This window comes from Anguilla rostrata, chromosome 18 (assembly GCF_018555375.3).
Source record: "Anguilla rostrata isolate EN2019 chromosome 18, ASM1855537v3, whole genome shotgun sequence".
Classification (NCBI taxonomy): domain Eukaryota; kingdom Metazoa; phylum Chordata; class Actinopteri; order Anguilliformes; family Anguillidae; genus Anguilla; species Anguilla rostrata.
In genome coordinates this window covers 13,260,530-13,282,715 of record NC_057950.1, presented here as the reverse complement: position 1 = coordinate 13,282,715, position 22,186 = coordinate 13,260,530, and the positions used below count along the sequence as shown (strand labels likewise).

Here is a 22,186-nt window from a genome sequence, read left to right as displayed (position 1 = left end):
TAAAGACGAAAATTGCCCCACTTAACCAAACAGGCTGCGCCGCCTTAACCCGCTCCCTCTAATGGCCTATAGAACCAGGATGTTCGCCTCTCGTAGGACCTGGAAACAAGGGGCGAAATTAGCAAGGGTAAATAAATGCCCCGCACCAGAGCTAATGACCGTGTATTTCTTTACCTCACTGGAAGGTCAGCAGCATCTGGGGCACATGCTCTGCACATAATACCCCTTTGCATGCCTTTAATAAGCCGATTGCTCTTTGGAACCTAAAGCCGGCCGGACAGAACACAGACCTTCACATAAAACGGGCTGAGTTCTGTGCTTCATCTCTGATGCATCTCATGACCTCTGTTATGGGCTAGCTTCTATCCACATATTTTCCCTCACCACACCCTCTCCCTCACTTTCTCCTGTTTATTTTTTATTTTTTTGTTGTGGTTGTTGTGACTCATGTCCAGTGTGTAACGTTCAGTGTTTCCCCTGAAACTGTCGGACAAACGAGGTAAGAACTAAATAAAACACGCGCAGAGTAACACTTCAACTTTAGGAATAGTTGAGTTTTATTAGGGTAAAGGCAGTAGAGGGGGGGAGTTGGGGGTCCCAGCTAATGGTTTCTTTGGAAACCATATGTCCTTCACGTCAGCTAAAATTCTACAGTTACAGTTTAGGTTAGTGTGAAAGACAGACAAGTTGTATAATAGGAGTCCTTGGGGCTTTTTTAAAAAGATCTCACAGTGTAGCGTTACCGTCAATAAATTCAGCCCAGCGATAGTGCTGACATAAATTAGAGGCCCCGACTTCCTGCAACGATACATCCAAAGGTGTCACTATGCGGGGCGATAGCTGCCTTTCTGTATACACTGACTTCATGGAAATTAAGAAGCCCCAAACGTTTCTTTTTCCCTGTGAAGGACATTCATCTACGGGTTGCTGATAGCATAAAAAAGCTAAAAACCTATACTCCCTAGTGGAACAGAGAGTTAGCTTCAAGTGCCCAAGTTTGAAGTTTCATTTATTTGTTTATTTAAAAAAAATTATTAATGCACTTTTCTTTTCAGGGTTTAGAGAATTTAACTTAGGTCATAAGTGCGTGTGGTGTGTGTGTGTTTGTGTTTGTGTGTGTGTATGTTCATGTGTGTGTGTTTGTCTGTGTGTGTGTGTGTATGTCTATGTGTGTGTGTGTTTGTGTGTGGCTTTCTGAGGCTAAAGGGTGGCGGTTGTTATTCAGATGTAATGGTAAAATATCTATGTGCAGTATAAAGAAAAGGAAGAGAGAGGCTGTGTTCATGCTCTTTGCGTTTGTGGCTATAAACCGTTTCACAGCTCCCTTGTTCATTTCCTTCTTTTTTAGCTGAGAGATGAATGTAAAGAAATTTAATCCATTGTTTTTTCAAAAAGTGAAGACATTGATGCTTCCTCCCTCTTGCAGGGCAACACAAAGGACGCATGTGAAATATAATGTGAAATGCAGAAATTGTGTATGTCAATGAGGAAATTATTTTGTTATTTTAAGTTGTACGGCCTATAAATGTCATTGCATTGTACAGCAGATGTTTATATAATTTGTGTAATTTTAAGGTAAAAAGATACACGCATATTAAATTCTACACTATAGGTACAAATACACATCACTGTGAACATTAATTGACCATAATGCTTGTGACTGACTATTTAAAACAATGATGATAATAATAAATGCATTTATTTATCCCTCATGTTTGAACAACGATAGGAAAAGATGGCTGAAATTTCAACATTGATATAAAAAAAAATTATTAAAATAAATTTTCAAATTTTCATCCATTACTTAGTTTTGTAGAAAATTGTATCAACAAAAGAGTGGGCTGCATAAAAACAATGTACTGGTGACAAAAGAACAACAGACATGATTTGGCAATCTAGAGATTTGATGGGCTCACTCATGAGGTAACAAAGTCCACATGGCATGAAATAAATAAGAGGGACGCTGATCCTAACTGATGAGTGGGAAATAATTTACACAAAAAGTACAGTTCTTTCCGAGTAGCAGTACTTTGTTTAGTTTATGCATGGAGCATCTCTGCTTGGGTGTGGGAGCAGTCATTTATGGTGTTGCCCTATAATCACCTTGCTATTGACCTACAGTTACACTATTTGATTTTGTTGAACCTACAAGGGGACTGTTGGAAGCGTATGATCACTACTGGGAAATAGATCAATGAACAAATTACTGTTGGCTAAAAACACTCAAAAATGATATTTAAAGCATATTCACATTTTATAAATATGTGGGGAATTTAAGGTTAGTTATCCAATTAAATATTTGATGTCATACTCAAATTATACATTCAGAAATAAATGTCTAAATCAATGTACCTGAACATTGTCTTACAGTGAAAACGCAGTGCTTGAAATAAAAAATAAAATATAACCATAAAAATGTGAACAGAATGCTTCAGTCCTCTGTAAATCACTGATCTATGTGATTCAGTAGCTGAGTAAAAGGGATGGTTGTTCACCATGCAGCAATATGCATTTACTGTTCAGCCTACGCACTGGCTAATTCTGTGAGCGAACTACCCCTCTACAGTTGGATGAAATGAAAGATGAGACACCAGGAGGAATTATGAGCATGTGTGAAGTTGGTTTTGGTAATAAATTCTAATTAGTAATCAAATTAATTATTATTTAATTATTAATTGTCCCTCAAACACCTAAACAAATTTGTTTCGGAAGTTGGAAAATGTTACATAAATACCAATCACACTGAAAATGATTAACAATCGTGAGTGTTGCATAGGTGAGTTTGAGACAGATAAAATTAAATATACTTGTATAAAATTATCAAAAATTGATTTTATTTTATCAAATGTATATATTTTATATATACATATGATAAAAATGATGTGGTTGATCAGACACGGGGTGATCCATTCATATGATTGTATTTAAACAGGTATAAACTGGTAGAACAGGTAGAGACTTATTAGAATTAGCTGGCTTTTTTGGATCTCACTGTCCTCCAAAATTTAAGCAAGTTACATATCCATTAAAATGGGGCTGCAGTTAATCACAATCAAGTTTGATATCAATCACAGTTTGTCTCATGAAATCTTATAGCCCTCGTGTAGCAAGGAAATTGCTAAAAGTTTATAATTCTGATGCCGCATTTTAAACAAAAAAACACTCCCGCAGATTGCTGAGTTTAGCTTAATTTATGAAACGGATCGCTGATCGTCTTCTGCATCTCAGCATATTCGCAGATGTTAACTTTTCTTCTTATGTAATCTTGCAGGTAATTGGATAAATTCTGCCAGCTCGGTGTGGGGTGAAAGACATTGACTCAGTCAGCGAATGCTTTTATGGCAAGACATCCAACCCCGAGTCAATGCTAATTTAATGAGGACAGGCCTTCACCTGTGTCTCACCTTTCCTGTTTATACTTGCACTCAAAACTCCATTTATGAAAGACCAGGTCGAGTCTGTTTTTCACAATTTATCTATTTTTCAAGAACATGTAAAGGAATCTGTGTACGGAGGATTATTATTATTATTTTTTGTCGAGATTCCCGCTCCTCAGTGGAAAAGGGGTTAAGTCAAAGGGTAGAGGAAGTGGGAAAACCTTTTGAATGAGCGATTCTGAGAGAATTTCTTTTTTTTCTTTTTTCACTGTGGTCAAAAATGTGTATGGTGATGTTGGCACAGTGCCTGGAGCGTTTGTGCAGCCTGGCCTTTGGAATCTGACCACCACACGGAGCAGAGAGGGCACCGGAGTGGAGGAAGAGACAGACAGCAAGCGGGGGGGAAATCGAGACGCTCCGGGCGGATTTGCAAACAAGGTCAGAGAGGCAACAGTAGAATAGGAAATGATACAGGATCTTTCCTTACTTTATGTTCTTCCTCCTCCTCCTCTTCTTCTTCCCCTTTTTCCAAGAGCACCAAGAAGACCACAAAGCGTTATTCTGAGTGACAGGCGGCTTGGAAAACTGACGGGGCCCCGAATGCGATTTTGACCGAGGCTTTCTGCAAAACACGAAATAACGTCAGCCCGCCTCAATCGGTGAGAGAGAGCTGACCGAGGGACGACCTGCTGGGGGAGGCAAGACTTTTTATTGGCAAGTCAGGTTCAATTTATAAATGGTGTGGAACACAACTTGCAGCATTTACACACAGAGCAGGCTGTGTGAGTTAGTTTTCGTGTGTACCTGTATCCTGCTTGATTTACAACAATGAACAGTTATCAGTAGTCAATTCAAATGCATTATTCTTATTGCTATCATGTTATTTGCATTTTGCTTGAATCTCGGTTGGTAACACAAACATTTATGTATGACCTTTACCTGTTTAAATAATATTAAATATGAGAAAAGCAAAGATACAGTCTTAAACTATGTTCTGTTCAATCTTTTGAAACTTTTTTGCAGTGTATACACACATACATAAATCCACACACCCACAAAAACACAAACACACACACACACAGGCACAAGAAACTTGCACATGCACACACACACACACACACATGAACACACGAACACACACAGACATTCCAACCCTAGTACAGATTATATTGGGAAGGAAGGAAATAGCAGAAATGCTGAAATTGAATAGATAACATACTGCAGAGGAAAAACTGATCTTTTTATACAGAAGTAGTTAATGGCATATTTCTCTTAGTTCAGAATAAGGCAGCCCCTCAACACAATCATATGCATGCACACACACATACACACACACACACACACATGCACACATACATGCACGCACACACACACTCATACACACACGTATGCACACACACAGACACACACATACACGCACATACACACACACACAACACACACACAACACAACATCACACACACACACACACAAACACACACAACACACACACACACACACACACACACACACACACACACACACACACACACACACACACACACACACACACACACACACACACACACTGTGTCCCCTGTCTGCTCTTCATCCCAGGCTCAGGGGATTGTCTCTCGAACCCAAGGCAGAAAGGAAGAGCCTCGGTGAATTATTGTGACATGCGAGTGATTGATGGGTAAGACGATACCATCACGTAATAAAAGGAAACTCTATGCAACAAAGACGGCGTTTTATAATTCTCTCTCAGCACAGGCGCACGGATCCTTTGGAGGATAACGGCGACGGGCCCGAGAGGGACGGGCGCAAAAATCCCCCAAGTAAGGAGAGCGTTTCCTCCAAGAAATAAAAAAGAAAAGTCTGCGCAAATGTTTGCCTCCTTTTTTTTTTCAGCCAGTCATCTGGTGAATATACGACACGAGCAGAGGACGGATTGTGTTCGCCATAATAAAATAAAGGCCTGGAATCAATCAATGCAGTGACACCCTTTGAGCCACCCCATGCTATTTTACAGCCTTCGAGTTTATGCATTGTGTTGTTTTATCAATTCTGCAAAGGTACACTCCCCCACCCCCCCTATACCTGCCCACAAGTTCACTATCAGGGAACAGAAATATTATAGCCATGATAAATAGTAAACCAGGTGTCATTTTCTTGCCCTCAGTCCCTGTGGAGATGATTGACATGCGGTAGCTTTCCTTCTCCACCTGGGCTTGCATCTGATCCGGAAATCAAAGAGCCCCTCTCTGCCATCGGAGAACTTAAGCTTTTGAATTATGTCTCAGTTCAATAGGTCTACAAGTGCAATAACACCTACGTGAGGCCCAAAGAAATCCATACAGAGGTGCTGTGAGCAGAGCCGATTGATCACACACACACGCCGCTCGCCACGCGTTTGACCGCAGACCTTAAAGCAAACGTCTCTTTGCTATTGATTGACACCCTGTGCTCTTCATTAAAGTTACACTGCCCGGATCCCGAATGCCCGCCATCTATGCACTCTGTGGTTTGGTCTCCTCCATGAGCAAAGGCCTGGACTGCTGTCAGGCTGCTGAGGAAGTCAGGATGCGCACAAGCACACGCACACGCACACGCACACGCACACGCACACGCACACGCACACGCACACTCTCTCGCTCTGCGTGTTCATTTAGGCAAACTCATCATGTGTGCAGGGGTATCTGCTCTATGAGAGGTCATTCAGGCAAACTCATCATGTGGGCAGGGGTATCTGCTCTACGAGAGGGCATTTAGGCAAACTCATCATGATTGCAGGGGTATCTGCTCATGAGAGGTCATTTAGGCAAACTCATCATGTGTGCAGGGGTATCTGCTCTATGAGAGGTCATTCAGGCAAACTCATCATGTGGGCAGGGGTATCTGCTCTATGAGAGGTCATTCAGGCAAACTCATCATGTGTGCAGGGGTATCTGCTCTATGAGAGGTCATTCAGGCAAACTCATCATGTGTGCAGGGGTATCTGCTCTACGAGAGGTCATTTAGGCAAACTCATCATGCGTGCAGGGGTATCTGCTCTATGAGAGGTCATTTAGGCAAACTCATCATGTGTGCAGGGGTATCTGCTCTATGAGAGGTCATTCAGGCAAACTCATCATGATTGCAGGGGTATTTGCTCTATGAGAGGCCAGCTCCGGTGGCCGCCTCCGCCTTCTAGAAGCTTCACTGTGGCTCAGATCTGGCGGGTGTAAGTGGAAAGGAGGGTAGAAAAGCCATGTGGCCATTTTGATTAGAAAAGTGATTCTTCAAGTTCCTCTTTCTCAGTTGGGCGCTGATGGGACGCCCGCTCTGTACCTAAGTGTGTGCGGCCAGCCTGTGTGCGGTCAGCCTGTGTGCGGCCAGCCTGCGTGCAGACAGCACAGGTTGCTGGAATGTTCTAACTGTGACCCAGGATAACTGGGGGCCTTAAGAACCACTCATGCATACACTACCTAACTACCTATGAACAGGCATACACACAATCATGCACACACTAACCATGCACATGCACACACTCATGGATACACACATACACACATCCATGCACATGCGCGTGTGCACACACACTCATGGATACACACATACACACATCCATGCACATGCACACACTTCCAGAAGTGAAAACCCTGGCCTGCTTAAAGGACAGCTTATCAGTGTTGATAAGAGGCTCTTGTGCACTCTCTCCTCTCTCTCTCTCTCCTCTCTCTCCTCTCTCTCTCTCTCTCTCTCTCTCTCTCACTCCCCCTCTCCTCTCTCCTCTCTCTCTCTCTCTCTCTCCCTCTCTCTCTCTCTCTCTCTCTCTCTCCCTCTCTCTCTCTCTCTCTCTCTCTCTCTCCGCCACCCTCTCCGTCCCACTCTCTCTGAGATGAAGGCACTGGGTGCTTTTAAAGTAATCAGCAGAGATAACACTCTGCAGCCCACCTGCCATTCAGCCTGTGCTTCCTCACGGCCACGTTGCCATGGGCGCAGTACTGAGTTGAGTATTTCTGGCTCACTGTACACCTGAGGCAAGGGGAGGAGGGCAGATCCGATCTCTCAGTGTCAACTCTGTAACACCCCAGCAGCATACACACTGAACCCAAAGTGCTCTTGACATCATTAAGAATTGCAATGATTTTTTTTCTCTCTCTGAACTACAGCATGGCATCTGTGAGACTCGGAACTCAAGGCCTTTGGTGGCTGTGAACTGTATCTGCTGCATGCTGCTCAGTGTTGTGCATGTCTACACCCAACCTGAAATCTGACTCTCCATCAACCCCCCCCCGCCCAAAAAAAAACCAACAATAGTCCTTAAGTGGCCCTGATCCAGGTATGGTTCAGTCTCGCCCCTGGTGACCCACTACAGTCAGCGCTACTGGTTATTAGATCCAACATTAACAAGGCCGGGTAACAGCAAAAGTCTTGTAACATGGAAGAGCAAAGTGTCGGGATCGTTAGTTTTAACGATGAGCGCCGCTATAATCGCTGCGGCGGAACGGTCGCCGCACGGATGTCTCGCCGTGTTCGTCGGGATGCCGTCTGCGTTCGGGGCGAAGGAAGGGGGAATGAGAACACCCCCCCACCCCCCCACATCCCGCAAAAACCGGACAGCGCAGCTTGGATTGATTACCCATCCGTACTAGTTTAAGTTGTACTGCTGAGAGACGAAAGCAAGGAATCCGGAACTTTCTGTGCACAGCGCGGTCGAGGCGGCGGCCCTCGGAATTTTAATTGTCTGAGACAAAAAGGATTTTAATTCCCCTCCTCCCCCCACCTCCCCCCACCCTCCCTCCCCTCCCCTCCCCCGGCCCATCCATCATCTCCCTCTGCTCTACTTGCTTCCATGAAACAATAAAATAGTCTGGCCTAAGTTATAGAAATTCTTTGAAGTGCAAGAGAAGGCCGTAAATAATGCGGGCACCTTTGGGAGATTGTTCTGTGGTGTACGTGTACCACTATTTCATAGTCATCTTGATTTGTAGCTGTCTGCATCACGGTTTCCTAGGTACCGTAAATCTCCTCTCCCACGGTCGCCATTAAAGGGTTTTGGGGAGACACATTTTTTGGGGGCAGTCGTTGGTCATTTTACTGTTCTTCGCATTTCTTGGCGATTGTCTTCTTACCCGCCACCCGGCGCCATCCCCCCAGCCCCCCAATGCCTGGCAGACCAAATATGTCCACGTACCCTCAGCCAGAGCCAAGGCCCCCAGCATCCCCTCCAAGGCCGGCCATACAGCATGCCTGTAAATAAAAAAGAAAAGAAAAAGAAAAAAGTATTCCTATTAAGTTATAAAGGTAAAGTAACAGATTTACCATTTCATGGGCTTACAGAGTGGGAAGCATCTGAGGAGGAATAAAACTGAGTTATTGTTTCCAGTTTCAAAAGGACAGCAGCACGCAAAAAGAGAAGTAAAGAAAGGAGAAGAAGTGAAAAAAGGGGTTATGCATGATCTTTGTCCTCTTTTTTCACCCCATCCCAAACCCCTCCTCCCCCCCCCCTCCCCCCTCCCCCCTTAGACACCTGCACACATCTAAAGTTTCAGCGGGCCCTGAAAAATAAACGTGTAGCTTCGATCTCTTAATCCGCGCGGCTCCAGAGAGCGCGGCCATCTGAGAAGGCGGACCGAGAATGCCGGGCGTCGGTGGGCCAGCTTAATCTTTTCTAATTCAAATCAAGGAGGTCCCATGCGGTGCGCGGATGATACCCTATATGCTGCAATCAGACTGACCTCCACTCCACGCGCTCTAAATGATTAATGAAGCTGCCTCCCGCTTTGTTTCCATGGCGACGGGAAACCCGATAGCCCTTTGGAATCCGCTGCTTGCCCAAGTGCGGTAGGAGGGAGGGAGGGTGGGTGGGTGGGGAGTAGGGATGTTTGGGGCTCGGGGATTGGGGGGGGGTGTAGTTAGTTCTCCATCCTGTGCAGAAAGGGTAGTTTTGAAAGGGGAGGTGGCCAGGTACCTGGGTTAAAGTCTCCAGGGTAATGGCTGGGAATTCCCCACGCCCCTCAGGGTGGGAAGGAACACGGGGGAAAGACAGAAGAAGGGAGGGAAAAGATGGAGTTGGGAAAAACGAGGGACGGAGGCAGGAAGGTGAGGCAGTGGAGGAGGCAACAGACCTGAGAGATGGAGGGGGAGGAATCCGCGCAAAAAAGAGAAAGAGGAGAGACGGGGCGCTACGGGTGCAACAGCGAGGAGAGGGGAAATGGAGGGGAGTCGGAAGGCAGAGAGGGGTGTGGCCCTATCACGTTCACTGCAGTTCTACTGAAGAGGGGAGGGGGCATATTCATGTTTACGAACGTCGCGTGTAAAAGTTAGTACATACAGCTCCTCCGTGCCCCAGTTCCCCAGGATTTATGTAATTTGAGGGATTGTTGGTTTCTGATATATACTGTCTTTTGTATCTGTTAAGTGGCTTAAAGACAGATATACTTGAGAGGGACTGCAGTACTACACGCACCGACGTCAGCTGGCATCAGTTGCACCCTGCAACGAAATGACATTGAAAGCTTTAAGCTGCAAACCGCTCTCTTTAGCTCATGAATCAAAGCAGTGTGTGGAGCTAACAGGGGGCCCCAGGGCCAGAAAATCAGATGATGGCCATTTGAGATTTCTGCATATTTTGTGTCACGTCTCATTCTCAAGGTTTCGCTGTTCAGTGGGAAGTGAATTTATATTTAGGGATTCGGTATATTTTTACATAAAGGCCTGGCCTCTCTGCAACACGAGCCCACATTGTCTTCATTTACAGCCAAACACACGCAGAGGCAATTTTCTCCCTTTCCCATGGAAAACGACCTTGCGTTTCGCCGTGAACGCAGAACAAAATCGGGAGTATTTTTAAAGCGGCAGATTAATCAATACGAAAGTTTATTTATTTATTTTGGGGGAGGCGAAGTTCTCCTCTCGAATTTCTCCTCCCCTTCTCCAAACTGTCATAAAAAGGAAACGTGAACGCGGATGCTATTTCAGTGGCTGTGGGCGCTCGGCTAAAAATACTGCATCTCACTGCATCTCTCTCTCTCTCTCTCTCTCTCTCTCTCTCTCTCTCTCTCTCTCCATACGGGTGCTGAGAAGGTCCCGCAGAACCAAAGGCTAAAATGGAGGGCCACGGACCAGGGCACTGGTTCCCACCGTATGACCCTGCTGACCTCACCGTTATGGGAAGCGACTGATGATAAATCCATGTTAACGAGATGGTGCCTCTTCATCTCAAGTGCTCTTAACGTCAATGAAGAGGCAGGTCTGCTATTGGAAGCCAAGGGTCAGCATTGATCCCGCCAGACCTTGTCCACATGTGGGGAGGGGAGGGGCCTGAGCAACGGTGGGTTTCCGCAGCCACGGGCATGGTGTGCTTCAGCAAGTGTTCCGTCCTCAGTCATGTGATACGAGTGTCAGGCACCAGTAGGCTCCTCCCTCTCGCCCATGGCCAATGACTTTCAGGTGCCTGTAGTGCTGGCAAGGGGGTGTTTTGTAGTGTAAATGGTTCTGGGTAAGGGTGTCTGCTAAATGAATGTATTGTGAATGGAAAATTCCAAATATCTTAAATACTGTGAATTTTGCTCAGTTTTTCTTTTCCAGAATTACAGGGATGCAAGAGAAATAAAGTGCGTGAGCACTTTTTACGAATATCACACAGCTGCTTCTGTGTATGTGTTTGTGAGAGAGTATCTGACTGTCTCTGAGTAGCCTGTCTGTTTATTTCTGATCCAGTTTACACAGTTGTGAATTTGCACACATATGCGTCTTTGATAGAATGTATGTGATTCTTTGTGTTCGTTCGTATGTTATGGTGTGTGGGTGTTTATCTTGTTGCCGTGTCGATGGATTGACGGACAGGTGTCCAGTGACAGTCGCAGGGCGGCTCTGAAAGTCAAGATCGGCCGCTTCTCTTTCACAGGAAACCACACAGACAGCAGACCAAGACCGTCCTCACTTCCCCCGGCTGTGTATCGAAATACCATCGGAGACGTTGTCCAAGGTGTCACCTTTAGGTAACTGAATATATGTTTCTCCCACAACATCTTGTAAACCACTACTCCCGCCACAGCGAGCCTTTTCCCTTCAGGACGACCTCGCTCTCAAGGAAACACAAAACTATCATCTTCTGGCTCCTCATCAAATGGCTCTTTCTCGACTCTCTCTGGAAAAGATACGTTAACTCTTGTTGACCTCTGAAGAGGTGTGAAATTTAAAAGTGTGTCCACATTTAACTGTGTGCTTACACACAATGTGCAGGGTAATGTGGACAGGCTGTTTAACAGAGAGGAACGTACACCTCAGGGGCCTGAATAAGACTTTTATCATAAACACACTCACGCAGTGCAGTGCCAATCATATGGCAGTGAAGGGTGAACCGTTAAAATGAACCACCAACAAGAGAAAGTCATTGTTTCTATTATAACTAAAAGTATACAGTTTTTCATTTACTTTATAATGAAGAAAAAAACATTCATTTTTTTATATTTATTATTTACCTACACATTTTTGTCAATAATAATAATAGAACTTTTATTATTATTATTATTATTATTATTATTATTATTACCTTTGTGGAAGCTTGCACTAAGAACGACTTTTCCGTATCTCCACGGCAGAGCACATATGGAGTGCGGATGTTCATTGGCTGAGAGCAGCAGGCCTTTGCAGTGTTTGAGTAACAGCTGTCTGTCAGAGCCGGGGGGTGGGGGGGCATAGTTTCCCTGCGTGAAATGTTCTTGCTGCTGTGGAATTTCTCTGAGCCCATGCAGTTTGTAGGGTCTCTCTGTCCCTCTGTTGGATTTATAATGTTCCAGACTGAGGGAGGCAGTAAATCTTGTGTGTGTAAGCGTGTGTGTGTGAATGTGTATGTGCATGTGTGTGTGTATGTATGTATGTATGTGTGTGTGTGTGTGGGTGTGTGTTTGTGTGTTTGTGTGCACATATACAGCATGCGCATGTGTGTGGGTTCTTGTGAGCATGAGTGAGAGTGCATGCGTGCATGTGTGTGTGTGAGTGCATATGTGTATGTGTATGTATGTGTGCATGTGTGTGTTCGTGTGTACATATACAGCATGCGGCTGTGTGTGGGTGTGAGTGAGCATGAGTGAGAGTGCGTATGTGCATGTGTGTGTGCATTTGTGTCTACAAATGTGTGTGTGTGAGTGTGTGTGTGTGAGTGTGTGTGTATGTGTGTGTGTGTGTGTGTGTGTGTGTGTGTGTGTGTGCATTTGTGTGTACACGTGTGTGTGTGTGTGTGTGTGTGTGTGTGTGTGTGCTGTACCCTGAGAGGCGGAGGGGCCCGTGTCGGAGCACTGGTCTGTGGTCAGGACAGGTACTGAGTGAGTGGTGCTCTGGGGGTATCGGTGACTCAGACAGGCCCGCACTCCCCGGCTGACCCGCTCCGCTCCGGTCCCCGTGTCACAGGAGGGGTGGCGGGTGACCGCCCCGCAGACGTGCCTCTCAGACTCTCTCGCGACTCCAGTTTCCGCCGTTCCCCTGGGCTGACAGCGCCGATTACAGGGCTGGCCCCGACCCCTCCCGGACGTGTGAAACGCCAGCGATGCTCCCTGGAGCGCTCGCCATCCTGTCCCGTCTGCACCTCCCTCCCACCAGCTCCCAGCAGCCTCGGCGTGGGATTGGCTGGAATGGTCACAATCTCCATGGTAATCATCCCTGTCATTTCCCCACGGGGGAAGGGGTCTGCGAGTCTGCCAGAATAAACTTGGAGTCACGTTTTCAAATATTTAAAGCAAATTATTTTTACGGAAGAACGCGTTCGTTAGGAGAATTTTGGTAGTGTTGTCATGCATGTTTTGATTCATTTGATTCATTTTACGATAGTAATAAAAATGATTGGAGGTTTTCTTCTTTGTTTCTTTACTTTTATAACCATCAAGTTATAGTTGGGGAATTGAAAGTCATTTCGTAGTATCATGTGTGTGAGGAGATGTGGAAGTTACAGTGTTTTCTTTAACACAGTCTCCTTCACTGCCATTCAATCTGAGGAAGCTGTAAAAGTTCTGCAGGAACCTGCTTCTGGTTTCATATGCTGCTACCGACATCAACTGCCTGAGATGGAGCCCTACGGCATTACAGATACTAACGCTTCACCATTTACACTGATGTGTGTGTGCCTTGTCTGTGTGTGTGTGTGTGTGTCTGTGTGTGTGAGTGTCTGTGTGTGTGAGTGTGCGTTTGTGAGAAAGAGAGGCAGTGAGCACGCATTTGAGGGAGTGAGTGTGTGTGGTTCTCTGACTGTGTGTGCTTGTGTTTGTGTGTCTGTGTGTTAGAGTGAGATTAAGAATGAGTGTATCTGATTATGGCATGCATGTGACAGTGAGTGTATCTGTGTAAGTGTTTATATATACATATGCGTGAGCTCTCATGCTTATCCGTGTCCCTATCAGATTAATGTCAAAGGTTGATTTTGGTACATGTCTGCATTGCCATTATTTATGCATTTACTTTTTTTATTTTGACATTTTCACTGTTAGAAATAGCTGTGCATGCTCAGCAGACAGGGCCCTAGTGTCAGACTAGACTGGTGACATCAGGTTCAAATTAAAGGCAGAATCGAGGAGCCTCACCGTCCACAGAATGTATGTTTACACTCATCAATATACCCGAATGAAAAATGAAGACCCATTCAAATTAGATGGCTGGGAAAACACAATTATTTAGTCACGTTGGGAACTTTTGATAAATGCTGGCAGGAAAAAGTGAGGGGGCACGGCATTATATGAACAGTGGCTAGCGAACGCTAAGCCAATTAGCTGGCGAGAGCAAAGTGGAGCGATTTATTAGCAGTAAACAGAGAGAGGAATGTTTAGAGAACGTGGTCTCCGGAGACAGGGGCTGGGAGCTAATTTCATGCAATGTCAGTATTCACGGTGTTTCAACACATGGCAGCAACTGGGAGCAACAGACATGGCACACACAAAGACATGAAACGCCCCGTCAATCTGTCAGCTGCTGAAGTGGAGCAAAGTCTGCACAGAGCTCAAATCCACTTTCTTATTTCAGTGTATTTTGGCCATTGTGAATACATTTTAAAAATTAAGAAATTACTTTGCAGTTTTATGAAAAGGCCTTTGTGACTAACAACCTTTGTGTTGACTTAGCGGGGTATGAGCACTTTTGCTTGAGTGTGTGGGCTCAAACCTCCCCCGGGTAGATTTTCAAATATTTATGGACATTTTATTCCCTAAAAACTTTAAGTTAATTTCAAGTTTGCATTCAGACGTACCTGTTATATAATAATGCTTCAGTGTATGACCTTTGGTTGCTTCTAAATGAAGCTTGAATTCAACCTTCCACCTTCGCAAAAGAAGGTAACAAAAAATAATCTAAAATTTTCCAAACAACATCCTTTAATCTCTCAGATGAAATGCCATTCCTGAATATACTGCCGCACTCATCCTTGACCTCAATGTCCTGGGAAGAAGACCGCCTCTAAAGTTAACACGGTGAGCAATGCGTCAGAAATGAGTCTGACGGCAAAATGAAATGCGGGCACAAAAAGGGCCATAATATAATCATGTTACATGATTAACGAGAGGGGGAAACGGGCTCGTGTTGTATCAAGAAAATGTGTGTTTAAACCCAAAACCAGCGGGTAGCGGCAGGCTAATGCATCAGCTATCGACGGGACACCTGAGAACGTGAAGCTGTTAGCCGAATCCCAACAGCAGTGAATCGATTCTCCCGGTGAAAGCTCTCAGTGCCAGAGAGAGAGGGAGAGAGAGAGAAGAGAGAGAGAGAGAGAGAGAGAGAGAGAGAGAGAGAGAGAGAGAGAGAGAGAGAGAGGGGAAGAGAGAGAGAGAGAGAGAGAGAGAGAGAGAGAGAGAGAGAGAGAGAGAGAGAGAGCAACCAAAAGTGGCATATGGATAGGGTCTTAGGTGCCTACCTTAACGTCTGTCTGCATGTCTTCAAAAGGCATCCCTCGTTCTCTCTTGGTTCACTGGCTCGGTACTCTCTGCCTCAACTGCAATGAGTATCAGATAAGACAAAACTTCTAAAAACCCCTGTGCTGCCACATTAGCTAGCTCCTGTAATACACACACTCTGGTTGAGTGCATAGACTCATAATACTATTGAGTATTTGCAATTATCAGTAATTTACTGTAAATGAAGTCATATTTTCAGTTTCAAGGGGTGTATGTCTGTTTTCAGTCTGTTCGACTGAACCATCATTTGTAATCAACAGTTTACATTTTTTGTTAAAGGGTTAGTTATGAAATAAATAAATAAAGGTAGAAATAAATCATTAAAAAGCAGTTTCCATTCCACGTCCAATTCCCCAGTTATGAAAATGGATAAGTAAATAAACAACCATGCAGCCCTGGCAAACCCAGAAAAATAAATGCATTCTCAAGATATGGAATGCAAAACTGCAAAGAACATAAACAAGCCATTTAAGCAAAGCGTTTCCCTTCTATTTTTGACTGAATACAAATCCATACAGTCTTTTTTCACACAAACAATGGTCAATGGAGTTCTGCAGCATTCGCCTATATTGGAGCCAGTTTACTTTCTCAAAAAACCTTTGATAGTATGTTGTTTTACTTTTCCTGTCACATTTGGCTGATGGCGATTGGGTAATTAGTTGTGCACAGGTCACATGATGATAAATAATATTTGACCTGGGTTGAGCTGGACAGGGAAAATTGCATTAAAAGTTTCACAGAAGAAGCATAAAGAAGGTTGGAGAACAGCTGGTTAAAAAGTATGCCTTAACTTCTTACTGTTGACTTTTCATTCCACTGGCCCAAGTGCACAGCATTTCCCAGTGTGAGCTTTTCCCTGGTAATTTAATAACATAATTCCTTCCCTTCAAATCGGTACTATGCATTATGGCTCCGGCACAACAAAGGAAAACCAACCAAGCCTTGACATCCAGTGTGATCTGCTAAGGACACAAACACTTGTTGGCCATATTTGGAATTTTCCGAAATGTCACATTGTCCCCAGGTCACGCCAAACAAATCCCATAAAGCATAGCGGAAGAATAGGAAAAAGTAAGCTCCCTTGTTTTCAAACATGGCTGCAGATGCAGCTTTTTTGCTCTTCTGCGCAGGCGTAGATTTTGCCATGTTTGTTTAAAGATGCAGTTTTTAGCCGTCTGTTTATGCATGAGTCACGCAATGACGGTGACTTTCGCTGTCTGTTAGGAGCCCGTCTCATCTCCTACCCTTAGCAAGAGCAGTGAAACGCAGTGAAACGCAGTGAAACGCAGTGAACAGCTAAATCCAGGGACGTTCTGCAGTGAGTGGCCCTTCGTGTGTGCTGGATGACACCTGTTCTACTTTTAAAGGAAGCAATTGCTAAAATTTTCTCATCACAGAGAGTTGAAAGTTTCCTTATTTGAAAACTAGTACAAAGTGATACTAAATGACTGATGAATAAATGATGAAGGAATAGGTGAAATGATCAGCTTTTGTGAATTGACCTTTTGAAACATGATGTACAGAAACTGCAACATTTGTGCCAACATGCATAGACTACCAAAGCGTCTGCTATGTTACCATCCATAACATAAATTGCATACATAAACCAAATGTCATGGTCATGTTTTATGAGGTGTGGTGACACAGCAAGACCCTCAAGTCTACCATAATTCATAGGGTTCTTATGAATAGTGCTTATTAAGTTGTTATAAGCATTAAACCTTTGCAGGTTTGAATTACAACACATTATTATTTATTATGCATCTACTGTGATATTATGCCTGCTGCTAGGCTGTTTTTAATGGATTTTTTATTTTTATCTTATTTAACTGTCATACAAAATAACAACAAGGAATACCAATCGTTAAAACATTAAACACTTCTAGTATTGCTTTCTGACTTGGAAAAAAAAATTAATGATAAAAATATTGATAATGGTGATAAAAAATACCCACAGATAAATATGAAGTGGGGCTAGGCTAAATAAACTTGAGAAGAAAACAGTGATTCGCTATATCCCAGCGCTGCTCCAGACTTATGCAGAGATGTAAGTGTGTGCAGCACAGTTCATTGACTCAGAACACAAGATCCCCCACCCTACCCTCACCCCCAATCTGCCCACCCCAGGTCCACAACCTCATCTGTGGGGGGCATAAAGGCTAGAGTAAGCCTGCATTTCTGCTCTGGCCCAAATTACATTGTTCTGTTGATTTCTTTTCCACCTCCCTGTCCCACCCCACTTTAAACACCCAAAAGCATTACTACGCATCACCACCAGACTGAGAATGAAAATAAACTCCATAAGAAGATTATTAAATTTCATGAAGCTCACTGGGATGTTTTCTTAGGAAGGTGTAATGGGATCAATGTTTGTTTGCTTTTAGGCACTGTTTGTAAAGTTATAGAAATCGTGACTGGGGCTTGCTAATCTAATAAGTACAGATATATATTTCACATAAAACACTGGATTTTTGACATTAGTTGTGCTGTTATGACTCAAATAAACTACAGATAAAATAATTTGTAAAAAGCACACTATGTCAATGTTATAGATGAGATCATTTTACATTTTTACATAATTTTAATGAACTGTTTTATTAACAAAGATAGTGTAATTTATTTGTTCCACCACTGATATTGTCCACGCATTTCCACCCCTGGATTGACGTCTGAAATTAGCTCATCAGTGACATAATAATACTTCATGCTTGTGCCTGATAATTTCACCAGTATGTGTGCCAAAACTTGTGTCATTTTAATCTCTATAGAAATAAACATATTATTCAGAAAAAAATAATTACAGGTTTGAATAGACAGGACTGGTGCATGAAAATATTTGAGAAAACACTGATGCAATAACATCTTTCAAATATTAAGATAAATATACCCTTGCAAGAGAAAAAGTGTGTTCAGTCAATACCAGGGTTGGGACACGTGGCTTTCAAATGTAACGTGTGACAGGGATATAGTGTGTAATATCAGACCATGTGCAACGCCGACCTTTCAGTATGTGACGATGTGAGGCGGTTATAAGCAGGATTTTGACTACATGGCGTGGCATAATGCAGGCTTAGGACAAAAAAGAGGGAGTGAGCAAGGCAAAAAAAATGGATCTGCTAAAACCAGCTCCTCCCAGTGTATTAAAGCATCCTGTCCTTTGTTGAGTGGGAAATCTGTGCATTATGGGAGTGCCAGGGTTCGTGCGCACAAACACGGACGGGCGATATTTCAGGGCCTGCATTTTTCTCCCTCTCGTCATTTGTCGTCACCGGGTCAGAGGTTTCGTGATTAATCAAAACTGTTTTCGTTGAGCAAGATACACACTGAGGCTCTTTGGTTTACAGTGGGCTGAAGATGGCCATGGTTGTTTATAGCTATCAGCCGCAACGTTACATTAGACCCCTGAGTCAGAGAATGGTGTGAACTTATCACTCATTCCATTTGAATTACCGCCTTCTGTCTGCCATTTTTTTTATTTTTTTTGGGGAGTGATGGACACAATCTGAAGCCTTCCTGGTTACATTAGCCCGGTTTGTGTTTGTACACCGCACATATATTAATGCTCCGGGTCTCTGCCTGAACGAGGGAACCTGTCAGCACGGCTTTTCTCCATCGAGGAATCTTAAAAACACTCAGACGTGCAGTAATAAATACAAGAGACCGTGCAGTGCATTAGGTTTGCATTTGTCTTATAGGATTGACTTGTGATACATGGGCATCAGTGTTGTTAATGGGAGCTTCAGTAGTAATTAGAGATATGTTTACATTTTCTTCATTCTAATCCACTAGCACTGATCCCCCCATTCACCTTCTCTTTGTGTCATGTGACCATATTTTGTGCTGGGCTGCAATGAAAATATATATTTTATATTTTTATGTTCAGAAAAATGCATTTCATAAAGAGCTTTTTTGTAAGTTGTAGAATATTGCACTCAGGAGCGGTTTTTTAACTGAAGTTTAAATACTTCTCTTTGAATTTTTGAACATCCCTAAGCTCTAAAAGTAGAACTTAAAACAAATGAGAAATATTGTTTTTCATTTGCTGCATTGCAAATAATCAAAGATTATTTTTAAATAAATCAAATTAAAATTTCTTGAAATAAAACATCAAAACAAATGTAATTTAAAGAAATAAGAAAGAAACAATTATATATTTTACAAATACAAAAACCAATAAAACAAATTAAATAAAAAAGAAATAATATATGTTGAAAAATCATTACCACATCCAGAATATTTCCCCAAATATTTTTTGCATGGATCATGCATGTGGCCAATGTAAGAAACAGAAAATATCCCATCCAGTGAGAGGGGAAAAATCCAAAAACGGCCAATATAAATGACCAGCTGTGTAGCCGCAATAATTTTAATGGGCACAGAAAGATGACATCATGATCGCATATTCTGCCTCTGTTTTTCCCTCAGCCCACATTCACGGTAAAATCAGATAAACGAGAGGAGGAGATGTTCAAATCTCACTACCATCACTGACAGGCTGGCGGGACATTTACACGGTTTTGAGATGATTTGTGTGCCCCTTGTCAGTGCTGGTCTGCCTCTACTGAACTATTAATCACTTCTAAATAAGTGTTTGGGGGCGGCTGACAGCTTCTGCACTCGCTGAGTGAGTTGAGACACGGACTCTAGGGCACAACATTCAGGAACAATGCGGGACACTGAGCACACCAGAGGTCAGAGGGTAAAACACAAGGGGACAACATCCAGAGGTTTACACCGCCCCCCCCCCCAAAAAAAAAAAAACCACAAACACAACCACTGAATAATCACTGCAATGAGGAGTGTTATTCTCTCACTCATGTTTGTTCTGCCATTGCTCGATTTAAACCAGCCATCTCCTGCCCTGTTTCTGATTCCAGCACTGTAATTATTATTAATTATTATATAATAATAATAATAATAATTATAACAACAGTAAAAACAATAATAATAATATCACTCATAATAATAATAACAACAGTAATAACAATAATAATAGCACTCATAATAATAATAATAATAATAAGAAGAAGAATAATAATAATAATAATAATAATAACAACAGTAATAATAATAATATTAATGATAATAGGGTGGCAGGAGAAGGGCCCAAAGTCAGTGTTTACTGTGCACGAGGAAAGAAATGCATGACCATATGTGTCAGCTGTGGAGCATGAGACTGAATGTCACTTTTATTAGAGCTGGCACCCGCCGCCGTGTAAACTCATTACCAGCCTCTCTCTCGCACGTTTGGCACTCCCCAGAGTACTTCCGCCGCAACATTGTTATGCTGTTATTATAATGAAGCTCATCAGCGCCCAGTCAATCTTCATATATGAAAAATAAATTCCCTTTCACGGACACTGCTTTCAGCCTCTGATCTGATATTTTGATTTGTGTGATTTGCTGCCTAGAAACCCAACTAAATCATGGAAAATAAAAGTAATTTGTTTATCCTTTCCCATAGACCCCAGTCCTAAAATAGGAGAATAAATCTGAGGAATAGAACATGCAGACCACTGTGCTGTTTACCACAGACATAATATTAAAATGAAACGCATGTATATTCAGTACAGCTGTTTTATTAATCAAAGAAGACACTGACTTGGATTTGAACAAAACTCTGACTTAAATACAAACGCGGTGATTTCAGAACTCACAATGCTGTCTCGGTACAGATGAAAAGTAACAGTTGCATTTAATTGCGATTGAAAGTTAAGGGGAAGATTTTGATTGAATTCTGGGAATTGTTTTCTCTGCCTGTTTTCACGCTCGCGGGAGACTGCGTGACTGCTCAGAGCTCGATGAGTCGGGATGTGTCTTATGAAAGACATGGCCTGAATGCATCTCCCACTTTCCTCCCCCCCTCCCAAAAATCATCCATCAAAACTGCACCTGTTTACTTTAAGGACAGAAGGCTTAACTGAAGTAGCGCTCGCCATATCCACGCCTAACCCAGGATTCGTGGTCCTTCTGGTCCGTGGCACTACCTGACGGTCTCCATTTGCTTATCTCCTATGGCTCTTTTTGCCCCTCTGACTGTGTTGAGCTGTTTCTTAAGGCCACTAATCCCTGAAAAAGCTTTTTGGTCCGTATTTCTCAACACAAAAAGTGGGCAAATGAAGGGCCCAGCATCCGGGCTCAGCGAGTGAACCAGCTAAAAGGAGGGGAGTGTGAACTAATGGACAGCGGGTAATAATGGTTCAGCCTGTCGTCCTGCTCCCTGCAACTCGCACTGCAATAAGCTGCACTCCCAGCTGATGAAACCTCAGTTATCAGTAGCCAAACGCATTGCATTGTTGCCATAGTGGTTCCCCACTTTGTAATTACTAGTGGAAAGATCAAATTTTGTTCAATAAGTTCAAGTTCATATCTCCAGATCAATACTATTAAAGGGCCTTTAAGAGCTTTCATAATCACTGCTACACTCTGACATGTATAAAGAAATGTCCATCTGCAGGAGTCATACAAAGATGTTTTTCAAATACATATAAAATAAAAAAATACTACATATAGGCCTAATGCCATTTTTTTCAGTCTGAAATAATTAAACCATTTACAGGTACACATTAGGTCTAAGTGTGATGGTAGGCATGCATGTGTTTACTCCAAAAGACAGATTTAAATATTGGTAACTCATCAAATTAAAAAAGATTTGCTTTTTGAATTATGTAGGTAAACGTAAATGGCTTTTGTGCGCAGTGTAGTCGGACCCGCTGAGTGCGCAGTTTTCCTGAGGAAACGCGACTTACTTGACTGAGCTCCTGCGCCCGTGGAGCGCAGCATTTTCACGGTTGATTTAGCATCATCAAAAGAAAAAAATTCTCCGTTCCGACGTGATTGACAGGGGCAGCGCGATGCGATTTGAGATGAATAATTTGTCAATGTCGTCGTGACAAAGGCTGCGCGAG

The 22,186-nt window shown here is 43.1% G+C and overlaps 1 long non-coding RNA gene across 1 annotated transcript in view; it reads right to left on the bottom strand.

Moving 5' to 3' along the window:
- Positions 1-22,186, bottom strand: part of LOC135244989 (uncharacterized) — a 60,091-nt gene that overhangs the window by 6,136 nt on the left and 31,769 nt on the right. The window contains exons 4-5 of the long non-coding RNA XR_010327115.1: positions 15,239-15,316; positions 8,537-8,592 (exon numbers count right to left, since the gene is read on the bottom strand). This is a non-coding gene — a long non-coding RNA (uncharacterized LOC135244989). The remainder of the gene's footprint in view (positions 1-8,536; positions 8,593-15,238; positions 15,317-22,186) is intronic.